This window comes from Podarcis melisellensis, assembly GCF_964234715.1.
Source record: "Podarcis melisellensis genome assembly, chromosome: Z".
NCBI lineage: Eukaryota > Metazoa > Chordata > Lepidosauria > Squamata > Lacertidae > Podarcis > Podarcis melisellensis.
The window spans coordinates 29,458,588-29,473,169 of NC_138547.1; the positions used below are offsets into that span (position 1 = coordinate 29,458,588).

Below are 14,582 nucleotides of genomic sequence, written 5' to 3' on the forward strand. Positions count from 1 at the left end.
GTCATCATCCTGAACCAATCAACATCATTTGACTCTTCAGATCAGCCCTTATCATAATATTGCGTGGTTACATATAAACATTTTTCAGTGTCTGTCTTTATTAAGACTTTGACTAATTTTCCTGTTCATTAAAAGTCTTCCATCAGTCTACAAAACAATTCAAGATTAATCGCAGTTGCCATGCCTAGCTGATTATCTTTTCATGCTTTCAATGGCCTCCATAGATTCTAACAGTTTATTCTTTTCAGTGCTTATTCACTATGTACAGGAGCTAAAAGCAGCTGGTTCTGTGCTGTAAAGGGCTTGTACAGGTCCCTTTAGTTTAGCTAGAAAATAGACTCAAAAGAAAACAGAATAATCAAAAGACAGTTTTATAAAATTATTATTTTCTCTAAAATGGCAGCCTAAGTTATATCTGTAACTAACATAGTTGCAAAACAAAACACTTTTCTGAGGTGGGTGAGGAAAAAAGAGCTGTACATTACATGGAGAGTCTCACTTAAAAGCAGAGGCTAGGCTTCTTAATCCAACACTGTGTTTAATTGCAGCGTGTTCAGTAGTATCCCAAGTAAAAGTAGCCCTGTCGTGGTTAGTTTGCAAGGTACCTGATGTACAAACTGAGGACTTGGAAACCCTGGGGAAATTACCTTTCCTTGGGTCCCTGCCATTGCAATGCTCAAGGTACCAAGTTTGTACTGGGGGAAATGGAGCTTGCTTTGTAGTGGAGTTGAATCAGATAATTATCAATTTCATCACTAGCCTCTATCAGACATAAGGCATGGTTTCTCTCCCCATGCAGATGGCCTTCCTATTTGTTGTCTTACCTGAGGATATTAATGTTAACCTGCTTAATAATGTAGCACTATTAAAACATCATTCCTCCCTTCCGCTCACACCAGCTGAAGAACATTGACGATTTTTAACATGGTGTGCTTAGTTTTTGCTGAATAAAATGTGCTTTAAGCAAGGGATTAATCTCCTATTTTTTCCTAGTTTTGTTGTTATTCGGCCTGTGATTAATTTGTTTAATTCTCAGAACCATCAAGGGACACATGGTGGGTGGAATTGAAAGATTTAAAATAGCTATATTTCCTTCTCTCTCCCCACCCCCCACCAGCAACATTCAGCACATTCTGACACTTACCTAAGTGCCAAATTCAATAGAAAGCAATTAACTATGATCTGAAGCTTGACATAAAGAGGCTGAGTAATTCAGAAGCTTGAACAGGCAAATATTGTTATAAGTGGCTGCTATTGTGTGTCTGTGTTACAACATGCTACCTACCATTTAATGCTTGTTTGTCCATTGTTCACCTGGGTTATAAAGCATGTTTCATCACAGTAACTGAAGGTGTCACAGGCAGTTTGAGTGGCCTACTTTAGAGAGAACCAGCTATCATCATCATCATCATCATCTCTTCATCAGAGAATCACAAGAATACACAACACTATCAAAAAAGGTCATAGATCCTTTAATCATCCAAAAGCCTGAAAGAAAAAGAATGTTTTTGGCTGCTGCCCAAAGATATGTAATGAAGGTGCCAGCTGGGGAGAACATTTCACAAACACGGAGCTACCATAGAAAAGGCCCATTCTCATGTTGTCATCCTGGGGACCTCTTATGGAAGGGGTACATAAAGAAGTGTCTCAAATGATCATATTGGGGTCCGGGTCAGTTCATGTACCTGATGAACTGGCGAAACTTGGCTTTATTTCTCCTGTGTCAAAGACCCAGTTTGGCACCCCCCCCCCTCACACACAGGCTGGGAGCATCAGTGGTGCCCCTCTGGAGACTTCAGCTGGGTCAAAAAACCCAGCTAGCCTCCCGTAGCTATGGAACTGCCTGGATGTACCATTATAAAGTTAATCTTCTACTTGAGCCTCTATTTTTTATGGGGTCCTCAAAAGTTTGTAGGGTTATCTGTTCAAAGGCCAGTTAAACTCTTCGAATAGAGGGAGAAAAGGGGCCTTGCTGTTGCCTATCAAGTGTTTGTCCTTGATGCTAAACTGGGTAGACATATAGCTTACCTGGTCAAACTTTCCCCCATTGTGGCAAGAGGCATTATATGATGAAGCTATTTAAATTCTAGTATCCATTATGAGATTTGCGTGTCTACAGAGATTTGCATGTCTCATGTTATGCAAATTGTGTCCTCTGGACAGCAATAATTCAAGAATATTAAGGAAGCATCACAGAACAACTAATGAAGTTGTGTGGTGTGTCGAGGGTCTGGTATTAATCCAGCACTAATGAACTATTATTCCATCAATGACATGGCACAGAATACACCCACCCACTAAAAATCCCACCACTCTGGGGGCTGATGGGATGAGTCCAGGAACAGTTGTAGAGGAACTGCATTGGCTGCCAATTACAAGAGAACGAGCATTTGAGCTTCCTGAGATACCCTCTTCTCCCATGCATGAAAAAGTAGGTTTAGCATACTTGGTTAGTTAGATTTGCAGACATTCGCATATGAAGAAAAACATTGGGTTGAATCCCAAGGAGAGGGCCTGATCCAAAGTTTCTGCTCATGTAAGGACTTTTTTTGTGAGTGAATGGATTTTTGTGAGTGAAACCAGTGAATGGATAATTCACTGGTTTCAGCTCTTGTCTTTTGGATCCATCTGACTCATTCTGAAGCACTCATCCTTTTGTTTTTAAATGATCCATAGCAGCAGGCAATAGCAACAATCCTAGAGAGGTGGGTAAAATAGAAGAGGAAATAATCTCATCTAAGATTGTGTCTGCCACCTACGGTTTCTATTAAAAAAAACACCACACAACCCAAATACTTGAATTAAAAACAATAATTAACACTGGTTGTTTGGTCAGTCCAAAGAGTTTTTATTATTATTATTCAAGTAATCTAGGCAATCAATCCATTGAATTTAGGATGGGGTACCTGCAGCTCTGCAGAAGATGCTTGTCTAGAACTCCCATTGTTCCTGGCCATTGACCATGCTCTCTGGGGCTGATGGGAGTTAAGAGTGTCAGACTAGGACCTCACTGGGTGATCTTGTGCCAGTCTCTCAAGCTAACCTACCTCACAAGGTTATTATGAGGATAAAATTAGGGAGGTGGAGAGATGCATGTACTCCACCTTGAGACCCTTGGAGGAAAGATGGGATAAAAATGTAGAAACAAACAAACAAATTACATCTGGAGAACTAGAGTTTCACCATCCCTGAATTAAATGCTGCAGCACTTTCTTAGATCACTGGGCCAAAGTGATTATACCCTACTTGCATCATTTCCAGCAATGCATGATTAGGAGGAATGTTATACCGTAATTCTTCCTTCTTTTAACACCTACTTATCGGAGCAGCTGAGTATATAATTGTGCTATGGTCTGTGGAATTAAGTACTGCTAAGAGTGACATGTGTCATTTTTTTCTTTTTTCTTTTTCGTTTTTGGTCTTTTGCTTCTGCTTTGAATTTGTCATGGTCTTGTGGCATAATTAATTACGCCAAGCAGCCCTGCTTATTTAGTCCTTTCCCAAACTCTGGAGTGTCCAGCGATATAAGAGAGCCATGTAAGCACATAATCCATTTCATGCTCATTTCGCTTCATCGGAAGATATGTTTATTCAAAGATTAGGAGCTGCTATAAGAGAGAAGTCTTTTTCATTGCCAGTGGGGGGGGGGGACGAGTGCCCCTGCATACAACCCCAGGTGCTAGTCTTTTAAATGTCCAGAATGTGCTTCTCTGTTATTGGGTGGTTTCCCTCACCAGGGGTTGGTTTAGATATAATGCTAAACCATAGTTTGGTGTTACAAATAATAAGGCCAGAATAAAAGAGAAATGCCAGAAAAAAGGGAACTGCATCACACACACATGCCCCACCAGTTTGCATATACAAATTAAAACTATCTGGATAGCTCAGTTGGTTAGAGCATGGTGCTGATAATGTCAAGGTTGCGTGTCCGATCCCCATAAGGGACAGCTGCATATTCCTGCATTGCAGCGGGTTGGACTAGATGATCCTACAGGTCCCTTCCAACTGCCATATGTATGGAAAATCCTGGGCAAGTGGAAAAGGTGGATGGGAATTTCAGTTCCCATGGTAAATGTCTGGGGAAACCTGAACGTATGGCAACACATGTTGAAAGGGTTTTTTTTGCCGCTTTTTTAAAAGGGAAGCAGTTGGTGGCTCCCCGCGCCCCTCAGTTCCCAGCAAAGCAGGTCTCCTGGTCGTCCTGCTTTTTTGTGTCACATTCCTCCAGTGGTTCATCTTCTGCATTGGACGATTCCCCACCCCCACTCCAAGGCACTCCACCTGCATCTGTGTTCCAGGACACTCTGCTCTGATCTAGATTTCCTCATCTGGCTTGCCCAATAGCACAAAGTGTGGATAGCCATCCTCTAGTTGCTGTACCTTTTCTTTCAGCAAAGCAACCAGCTTGCAATTGCTGCAGGTGTAGCTTTGCATATTGTCAGTCAGGAAGACAGAAATGGCACAGATGTTGCAGGCCAATGCAGCAGCTCCCTTGCCGTTCATGTCTCTTGGCCTTGTGTACTCTGTGAGACATCACTCCAGGCACTCCCTTCAAGCTCCTCTCCCTCACAACACCTCTGTTTACAATTCATGGCTGTGAGAGCTTAGCTGTTCCTGTTTTATCTGTAAGCCCCCTTGGGTCCCATATCTGTTACTCACTTCTTCAGAAAACAATAGACCCTCCTGCTCCTTCCTTTCTGTACATGGGAGATGAAGAACATTTTTGAGCTCAGAGGGCCAGGTCCTTTTCAAGATCCACATTGCAGGCTAGATTTGACTCAGTTGCTATTGTGCTCATGTCATCCTTGTGGGTTTCTCATAGGCATTTGGTTGGCCATTGGGAAAACAGAACTCTAGACAGAGTGGGCCCTTGGTCTCATGTTCTCATGTTCTGTTCTCGTGTTCTTAACTTAGTCTTGATTCCAACCTACTGCATTATCTATCCTCACTCACCCCAATAAAATCCTCATGAAAACTAAGGTTTGATTTTGCAACCTTTATGTGGATTTTTTCAAAAGGTATCTTCCCCCTCCCCAGTTTTAACGTGTAGAAAATATTGGAACATATTTGGAACATTGCAGAAAGGGCTCTCTTGTGTTGGTCTGATTTTAATAATTAAATATGGATTATTCTACAACTTTCTATTTTCATATGGGAAAGAATGCAAGACCTTAAAAAATCTGGGGAATGTGAGAAAAAGAGAGAGGGAGAGGGAGGGGGAGAGAATTTCTCTTGTATGCAAACATATCTGAAGAGGGCAGCAGATTTTTGAAACTAGGACTTTATGACCGCTTATAAAACATATTTTGCACACCTCATTCTATTTGAAAGTGAGTGTGCTGGTAATGGTTGTTTGAGAGCACTTTGCATCAACATCTTCCATTTTCATACACTCAGCCTTTTAAGCCATTCTCCTTAGGGGCTGGAATGTAGTGTGCTTGGTCTTTTAGTTCATTTTGCACAAAATCCTGTTAGTTGTTAATGAATTTTAGAGACTGCGGAGAAAACATATCCTTCTTAGAAAAGAAAGTGTTTTCTCCTAATGCAAATATGGCAGAAGTTCAAATGCTGAAATTAAACTCTGCCTGAAATCTTTCTGGGCATTTTATTTTCCCTTTTCATTGAAAAAAGAGCCCTTTACACTGTAAAACATTCAGAAACGAGTTAACATAGGAAGCAGCATTATATCTAGTTAGATTATTGGCCTGTCTAGCTCTGCATTTTTGTTTGCATGCAAAGTAAGAGCTCCACCATTGAAAACAAAGATAACTTTGCTGGATCAGGCCAGTGGTCCATCCATAGCTGTCAACTTACAGATTTGAAAATAAGGGACCAGCAGCCTCAAAAATAAGGGATCAGCAGCCAAAATAAGGGCTTTTCCAAGCACAGGTATGTTCAGCTTCTGAGCCCCTCCAAGCCAAAGGCAGAAAGCCCAGCCAGCAACCAAACAAAGCCTCAAGCGGTGGTTCCTACAGCGCAGCAACCCAGCAAAGGGGATGCAGCAAGGAAAACCACCATCACCTCTCCACTGGGAAGTGCTGAGCAAAGGCGAGTCCCCAGGCAACACGGCCGATTTGATCGGCACAAGGCATGCAAGCTCCACCCCCAGTCGTTCTTAGACTCCTTATTGGGTGAACAACGCAGCCAAGCAACACAGTTGGAGCCTCCCTCCTCCCTGGCCGACAGGGAGGGAGGGAGAGGAGCTGCTTTCTTTGAAACCTGGGAAATTTAAGGGGCATCATCAATAAGGGACAGCAGCAGGACACAGCGCTGGGATAAGGGACTTTCCTGCCAAATAAGGGACAGTTGACAGCTATGGGCCCATCTCAACCTGCATTCTCTTCTCTCGGTGGCCAACCAGATGCCTGTGGGACGTCTGAAAGCAGGACCATACAACAGCACACTTGTAATTCCATTCCTTTCCCATATGGTGAGGGGGATTCATTTGCCACACCCTCCTCCCCCACAAAGGAGGCAGCCACGTGGGGGCAATTTTTCCCTTCCCTCTTCCGTATACCCATTAAGACACTCACCCTCCTATTTTCCAGTGTGGGCTCTGCTAGTTGCCTTCATTAAGTAGGATTTTTTTGGGTGACACTAATTGCACGTATCACTTCTTTCTCGCCTTCTTCACACTGTTGGGTGTTGTCTGCTTGACTGGCAATTTGTTTGAATTCGGTTAATTGGCATTTGGCTCAGGTGGTTGAGTGGATTTTGGAAAATATCAGACTAATATCAGAGCCAGATTAGTTTTGGGCCAGTTGGGTGCATTGGGGTGAATGTTGGCCAATGGAGCCATGGTGCGCATGTCGGGTTCATATACTGAAGGAGCAGGCAGTGAGAGTCAGAGGAGTTCCCTCAGGCCTTCCTGCATGATCACAGCATGCGGCTGGCAGCTGGCTCAGGATTGATGGGAAATCTTCCCGTCAATGCATCTTAGCTCCCAGACCTCATTGGTTTTGGTTAATTTGGTTGAATTGACTGGCAGATTCTATATTGTTGTTGTTTAGTTGTTTAGTCGTTTAGTCGTGTCTGCCTCTTCGTGACCCCATGGACCAGAGCACGCCAGGCACTCCTGTCTTCCACTGCCTCCCGCAGTTTGGTCAAACTCATGTTAGTAGCTTCGAGAACACTGTCCAACCATCTCGTCCTCTGTCGTCTCCTTGTGCCCTCCATCTTTCCCAACATCAGGGTCTTTTCCAGGGAGTCTTGTTTTCTCATGAGGTGGCCAAAGTATTGGAGCCTCAGCTTCAGGATCTGTCCTTCCAGTGAGCACTCAGGGCTGATTTCCTTAAGAATGGATAGGTTTGATCTTCTTGCAGTCCATGGGACTCTCAAGAGTCTCCTCCAGCACCACAGTTCAAAAGCATCAATTCTTCGGCGATCAGCCTTCTTTATAGTCCAGCTCTCACTTCCATACATCACTACTGGGAAAACAATAGCTTTAACTGTACAGACCTTTGTTGGCAAGGTGATGTCTCTGCTTTTTAAGATGCTGTCTAGGTTTGTCATTGCTTTTTCCCAATTCTATAGTTGTTATGTTTTAATAAATATACCCATCTTTCTTGTCTTGTGTGTGTTGCTGGCAATCTGTGCTTTCCAACAACTGGTAATGCAGAAGCATTATTCCCTCCAACTGTGGAGGCACAGCACAGCCATCATAACTGGTAGCCATGGATCTCTTTCTCCCCTGTGAATTTTTCCAGTCCTCTTTGAAAGCAATCCAAGTGGATGGCCATCACTCCATCTTGTGGGAGCAAATTCTGCAGTGTGTTGTGTGAAGAAGTACTTTCTTTTGTGTTCTCTGAATCTTCCAACATTTTACTTCATTGGGTGTCAAGAAGCTCAGTCATGCCCCCTCTTACTCAAAGCTGTAACCTTTTCTTGAAGAAGCGTTTCTCCGTCCTCTTGATCATTTTGTTGCTCTTTTCTGAACGTCTTCCAACTCGACAATATCCTTTTTGAGGTGAGGTTGCCAGAACTGTACACAGTACTCCAAGTGTGGTCAAACCATAGATCTTTATAACGGCATTATGGTACTGTCAGCCCCCCCCCTTCCTTTCCTAATGATTCCTAATATGGAACTTGCCTTTTTCAAAGCTGCATCACAAAGGCTTGGCATGTTCTTATAGCTGTCCACTATGACCCCAAGGTCTCATACCTGGTCAGACACTGGCAGCTCAGGTCCCACTGGCAGCTCAGGTATATATGAATGATGCTGAGCAGTTTAATATCATCAGCAAATGTGGCCACATCACTGTGCTCCCCAGGTTTAGTTAGTATATAAAGAACTAAAAAAGGTTCGGTTGAATCTGTCCTTTTTCTTATATATTTATGGATGAACATTTTAGGTTCCTGTTTTATTGCTGTTATTATATTTGGTTTTAATATTTCTTTTCTTACTTTGTTAAGTTGCTTTGAGACAGTATCATGTAAAAAGCAACAAGTAAGTGTAATAAACAGGATGAATAAGAACTGAAATACTTAAAATTAAATTTATTTAGGTCATGCCAAGTGTAACAACATCACTATCTTGAACTGAGGTTTAAGTCACCATTTAGGAAAGGTTATCTTTTCCATTTGCGTTGATGTTGTATGAATTTTGCATGTTTTCAGATGATGTAAGATAAAATTTACAAATTTGTAAACTGTGAATGCAATAACTGGCTGGACAAAAGGGAGGAATTGTTTCATGAATGGTTGATGGTGAGCTTAATTTAGAGTTTGCTTCGCATTCATAAACCAAACCTTTTTGAAGACACATTGCAACCTTAACTTGAATGTCAGCAGTTGCATCAGATAATAGGCCTTCCAAAACACTGGTGTGATAATGACAAACTCTGGATGTGTGGGGAGGTACTTTTTTGGACCTCCCATGTCCTTTCAGAAGATAAATGTTGTGCATCCATATCCTTGATACTGCAGGAGGCTTTTCATGTTGTGTAGGAAATCTAAACAAAAAAGAGTGGGGAGAATAAGGCAAATGGCATTTTGGTTTCAGAAAGATATAAAGCATCATGTTGCCATGATCACACACATTCCTGAATTCATTTCATCTGTGTGAAGGTCTGTTCTGAAGCAGGTGGTGAAGCTCAGAGAAGTTCTATATTATTTATTTCTGTTATGGATAGATTGGTGAAAATCCTAACACAGACTTGTGTACACATGTATTGCCTCCATGTGAAAAGTTTTGAATATACTCATCTTGAATTTTCTGCACTCTAATGCACATCTGCTCTGGTGTATATTATTGTTAGATTCAAAATAAGTCCACAAAGACACTCCTTCTCTAATACAGTGGTACCTCTGGTTACGTACTTAATTCGTTCCGGAGGTCCATTCTTAACCTGAAACTGTTCTTAACCTGAAGCATCACTTTAGCTAATGGGGCCTCCTGCTGCTGCCGCCGTGCGATTTCTGTTCTCATCCTGAAGCAAAGTTCTTAACCCGAGGTACTATTTCTGGGTTAGTGGAGTCTGTAACCTGAAGCGTATGTAACCTGAAGCGTATGTAACCCGAGGTACCACTGTACAGAGATTAACTGAGTTGTCTTTAACGCTTATTTACTTTATGGCAGCCTCATAACCTGAGTTGCTCAGGAATATCAGAAACCAAGATATCAGTGCAGTTTTGAAAGATTCAATCAGTCATCTTGATTCAAATTGGCATCCAATTGCATCCAGATATAGACTAAAACCTGTTCGTTGATCTCAGGAGCCATCATGCAAACTGTGGTTACAATATTATTATTTACAGTAGTTCTCCATGGACCTCAAGGTGGCAAACATGGTTTTCCCTCTCCCATCTTCAGATATCATAAGAGGTATCCAAATGCTTAGCAAGGGAATGGACAACTTTCCAAAATATATAGAGAGATTAGTGGGGCCCTGGAACCTTTTTAATGTGGGTGGGTGGGATATAAAACTTTTGGGGTAAGTTATAGGATCACGCGTTGGCACTTTGAATCACCATGTTGAGGAAAGGAACTTGTCTGCATTATTTATTAAAAAATAAATCTTTCACCAGACCCAATATTATATAGCTCAGTTGGTGCAGCAGGAGACTCTGAATTTCACGGTCATGGGTTAGAGCCCCACATTGGGTAGAATGATTCCTGCATTGCAGGAGGTTGGACTAAATGACTCTCGTGGTCCCTTCCAACTCACCCATTCTATGATTACGATTCTATATTGGTTTGTTTGGGGATTATGGGCTTAACTTTTAAAACCTGACTGGTCCATGGCTGAAATTGGAAGGAGATAGATTGATTGACGATCCTAAAACTTTAAAAAAATTGTTGGTTGCCGGTAATGTAGCCGACGGGGGATATATTAGATAACTGGAAAAGAAGATGAGCAGATTAAGACATGATCTTGGGAGACAAAGGAATTTACATCAGGCTAGAGGGCATAAGATTTGGCAGGTTGGACATGAGTCATCAGCATTAGCGCCTATATCTAGATAGGGATGGCTGTGAAGATTTAATTGTAAGGGTGAGCAAGCAGAGCAGAACACCCTGACCTTGCCAGATCTTATTTTCCTAATGATGCAGGACCCCAGGGAATCCGGGGAGCCATGATGATCCATATAGATTTTAAACACTCTTAGAACTTCATAATCTCTGGCAAGTGCTATGACCTGCCCTTTTTCTTTTCTTGTTCCCTAATTTGTTAAAGCCTCAGAGCTAATGACCAGCCCATTGCATTTATAGTAGGGATTGGAGAACCTGTCGCCCTGCAGCTCTCCTATCAGCCCTAACCAGCAGGGACAATGGTCAGAGTACAATCACATCTGGAGAGCGACAGGTTTCCCCATCCCTGGGTAGTGGGAATCTGCTTTCTCCAGTGGTTTCTTAAAGTGTTAAATGTGGATGAGTGATCCACTAAGCTGTCCTCACTGGGGATGCCATAGTCCATAATTTGTGCCTAGTTGATTGGCAGTTTATTAAGCTAACGTGAGTAAGCTATCTTGAGCCATATGTTGGATTTTTTGAGCCAATTGATGGCATCTCCCTCCCAGTGAGCACAAGATATAGGAGTTTGAAGCTGCAGTTAACTTTCATCCTCCTCTTTCCCCTACCTTCATCTATACAGTGGGTTCAGGACAAGAAAGCAATACATTTCACAGATACAAATAGGGCCACTGTGTGCAAGTATAATCCCTGTCCTCATACCAGATAAGGATCACTTGGGGGCACAGATGTAGACAATGGGAATCGGTTATGGCATTAAAAAACCCAACTTTTATCTGCAGAAGAAAACAACAGGTCACACTAAGACTTCCTCTGCTCTGGTACCCCCATTGATCCACCTAGCTCAGCATTGTCTATACTTACTGATGGTTCTCCAGAGTTTCATACAGAGACCTCTCCCAGCCTACTCTGGAGATGCGAGGGATTGAAGCAGGATCTTCTGCATGCAAAGTGGCTGCTCTACCACTGAGCTATGGCACTTCCCAGGATGCAGAGAAGACAGGGCTGGCTGAAAAAGATGAATGCTGCCTGTCTCTATCTTCTTCCTCAAGATGAGCTGGACTACTACTTCTGGAGAGTAATTGGAGAAAAAAATTAGGATGGTCTCCTGAGGAATAAGGAAGGTTGGTGATTCGAATCCCTGCGACGGGGTGAGCTCCTGTTGCTCGGTCCCTGCTCCTGTCAACCTAGCAGTTCAAAAGCACAAAGTGCAAGTAGATAAATAGGTACCGCTCCGGCGGGAAGGTAAATGGCGTTTCCGTGCGCTGCTCTGGTTCGCCAGAAGCGGCTTAGTCATGCTGGCCACATGACCCGGAAGCTGTACGCTGGCTCCCTCGGCCAATAAAGCGAGATGAGCGCCACAACCCCAGAGTCGGCCACAACTGGACCTAATGGTCAGGGGTCCCTTTACCTTTTTAGACAGACTTTGATGGAAATGCTCATGGTGGCAGTATTCCTATGAGTGTATTTGGGTTTATGCTGGAAATGGAACTTAGAGCTTTAGAGCAAAATCATTTAAAAAATCAGCTAACCATGACATGAGTATAGATATCTGCTAGAGAAGAAGGGCATTGTGCTGAAAGCACCACAGAAAAGGATTCATTTTTATCTTCTTCCATTCCATCTCCTCAACTGGCAGTGGCCAAATTACTGGAAGACATGAAATTCATTGGTAATATGGGTCACGATGTTCACCATCACGCATACGCTTGTGTAGAAGCTGTTCAGCCGTGCTTTCTTTTGTATGCACTGTGTACTGTCACATTACAAGACAGCTGGGTTCTTCATCAGTGACTTTCTGTGTTCTTTGCATTGTCACCTGCCATACTGTTTGAACCATTAAGTAAATGTCTTCCAAAAAGGCTCATGCCCTGGGGATCTATGAAAGAGCAGCCTGAGTCATAAAAAATGCCAGTTTTGCTTTTTCATAATAGATGTACCTGGCATAAAGGCATATTTAGATCAACTAGCTACACATAATTTCCTTATCGGAGCACGACACACTTGTTTGGTTTATCCCAGAGCAAGACAAGAGCACAGAAGGGGACTTTGGGGGAAATCCTTCTGAATGCCCCCTCCCCCATTTTAACTGCTGCGTTGTTGTGTTGTTGCTTAAATATATTACCTTCTTTTCTCTTCCCTCATGTTGCCTTCACATTCAACTGTGTGCCTCTGAGTTTACAGGAACAGTACAGTGGTACCTCGGGTTACATACACTTCAGGTTACAGACTCCGCTAACCCAGAAATATTACCTCAGGTTAAGAACTTTGCTTCAGGATGAGAACAGAAATCGTGCTCTGGAAGCGTGGCAGCAGCAGGAGGCTCCATTAGCTAAAGTGGTGCTTCAGTTTAAGAACAGTTTCAGGTTAAGAACGGACCTCCGGAACGAATTAAGTAATTAATCTGAGGTACCACTGTAGTTTGAAGTAGGGTTGTGCACCAGACATGGCCAAGGGCCAAATTAAATTGTCTGGATATAGGGATGGAGTGGGGAATATGGGTGTCACTCAGATTGTGAGGGTTGCTATGGGTTGGGTAGAGCATTAAGCTGATGTTGGGAGGGCAAAGAACAAAAGGCCAAGGAACCCAGTTGATTGTTGGCCATGAACACTGTGCTGAGACGGATATCTTTCATGGCCAAGCTATCTTCCAAGCTGCGACCCAGCAATAGTTTTGAAAAGTCCAACATTGCTGGTGCAGAGCATCCAAACTATTGTACCCTCCAATACTCCAATGACAACAATGGGAACACACTTCTAGCTTCCAACCAAGGGCCACTGACATGATTCTCTACTGCATCATTACATGTTGCAGAAGCCTTATTCTGTCTGTTGCCTAACATCTTATTTTATCCTTCTATTGCCCTCTACACTATTTTTAAAGCCAAAGGGATGTGTGTGTTCTTTGGACTAAAGATATGCTAAGAAAACACAATTGCTCTACAGTAAAAACAGTTCAAAATATACCTCGTCAGCAGTGGTATGCAAAATGGCAGGCTATGTACTGCCTTTCAGTGTTGATGCATCTACCATTTGTAGAAATGTGCTCTGGTTACTAGATACACCCCTTCGCACACTCACAAAGCCAATGTGTGATTTAAATGCCAGAGACTGGAGTGCTGCTTAACCATGAAGAGTATGGAGTTAATTATACTCAAGAGGAGACCTACTGATATTAATGGACCTAAGTTAACAATGTCCATTAATTTCAGTGGTTTGAGTAGGACTAGCATTGGATGCAACCCATTGTGTCCACTTCTGGGCACCTCATTTTAAGAAGTACTTTGGGGCATGTCCAGAGCAAGAAGGACAGTGGTGAGGGTTCTGGAAGCCAAGTTCCTATAATGAACAGTTGAAAGATCTGGGCAACAGAGAATTAAGAGGAGACTATCAGAAGGTTGCGAGGGTGACTATGAGGGATGCGGGTGGCGCTGTGGGTTAAACCTAGGACTTGCCAATCAGAAGGTCGGCAGTTCGAATCCCTGCGACAGGGTGAGCTCCCGTTGCTCGGTCCCTGCTCCTGCCAACCTAGCAGTTTGAAAGCACATCAAAGTGCAAGTAGATAAATAGGTACCTCTCCGGCAGGAAGGTAAACGGCGTTTCTGTGCACTGCTCTGGTTCGCCAGAAGCGACTTAGTCATGCTGGTCACATGACCCGGAAGCTGTACGCCAACTCCCTCGGCCAATAAAGCGAGATGAGTGCTGCAACCCCAGAGTCGGCCACGACTGGACCTAATGGTCAGGGGTCCCTTTACCTATCAGAAGGTCGGCGGTTCGAATCCCTGCGACGGGGTGAACTCCTGCTGCTCTGTCCCAGCTCCTGCCAACCTAGCAGTTTGACAGCATGCCAAAAAGTGCAAGTAGATAAATAGGTACTACTCCAGCAGGTAGGTAAACTGTGTTTCCGTGTGCTTCTCTGGTTTTGCCAGAAGCGGCTTAGTCATGCTGGCCACATGACCCAGAAAAACTGTCTGCGGACAAACGCCAGCTCCCTCGGCCTGTAAAGCAAGATGAGCACCGCAACCCAGAGTCGTCTTAACTGTCAGGGGTCCTTTACCTTATCACAATTTATTTTCTACTAATATATTCCTTTTCATTTTTGTAAACTTGT

The 14,582-nt window shown here is 43.2% G+C and overlaps 1 protein-coding gene and 1 long non-coding RNA gene across 2 annotated transcripts in view; one reads left to right on the forward strand and one right to left on the reverse strand.

Moving 5' to 3' along the window:
• Positions 1-14,582, forward strand: part of LOC309361962 (connector enhancer of kinase suppressor of ras 2-like) — a 318,598-nt gene that overhangs the window by 85,311 nt on the left and 218,705 nt on the right. The window lies entirely within an intron of this gene.
• Positions 8,339-13,646, reverse strand: LOC309362059. The gene is made up of 3 exons (XR_014164753.1): positions 13,439-13,646; positions 11,336-11,542; positions 8,339-8,951 (listed from the first exon to the last, which is right to left on the reverse strand). It is a non-coding gene; the product is annotated as an uncharacterized lncRNA (long non-coding RNA).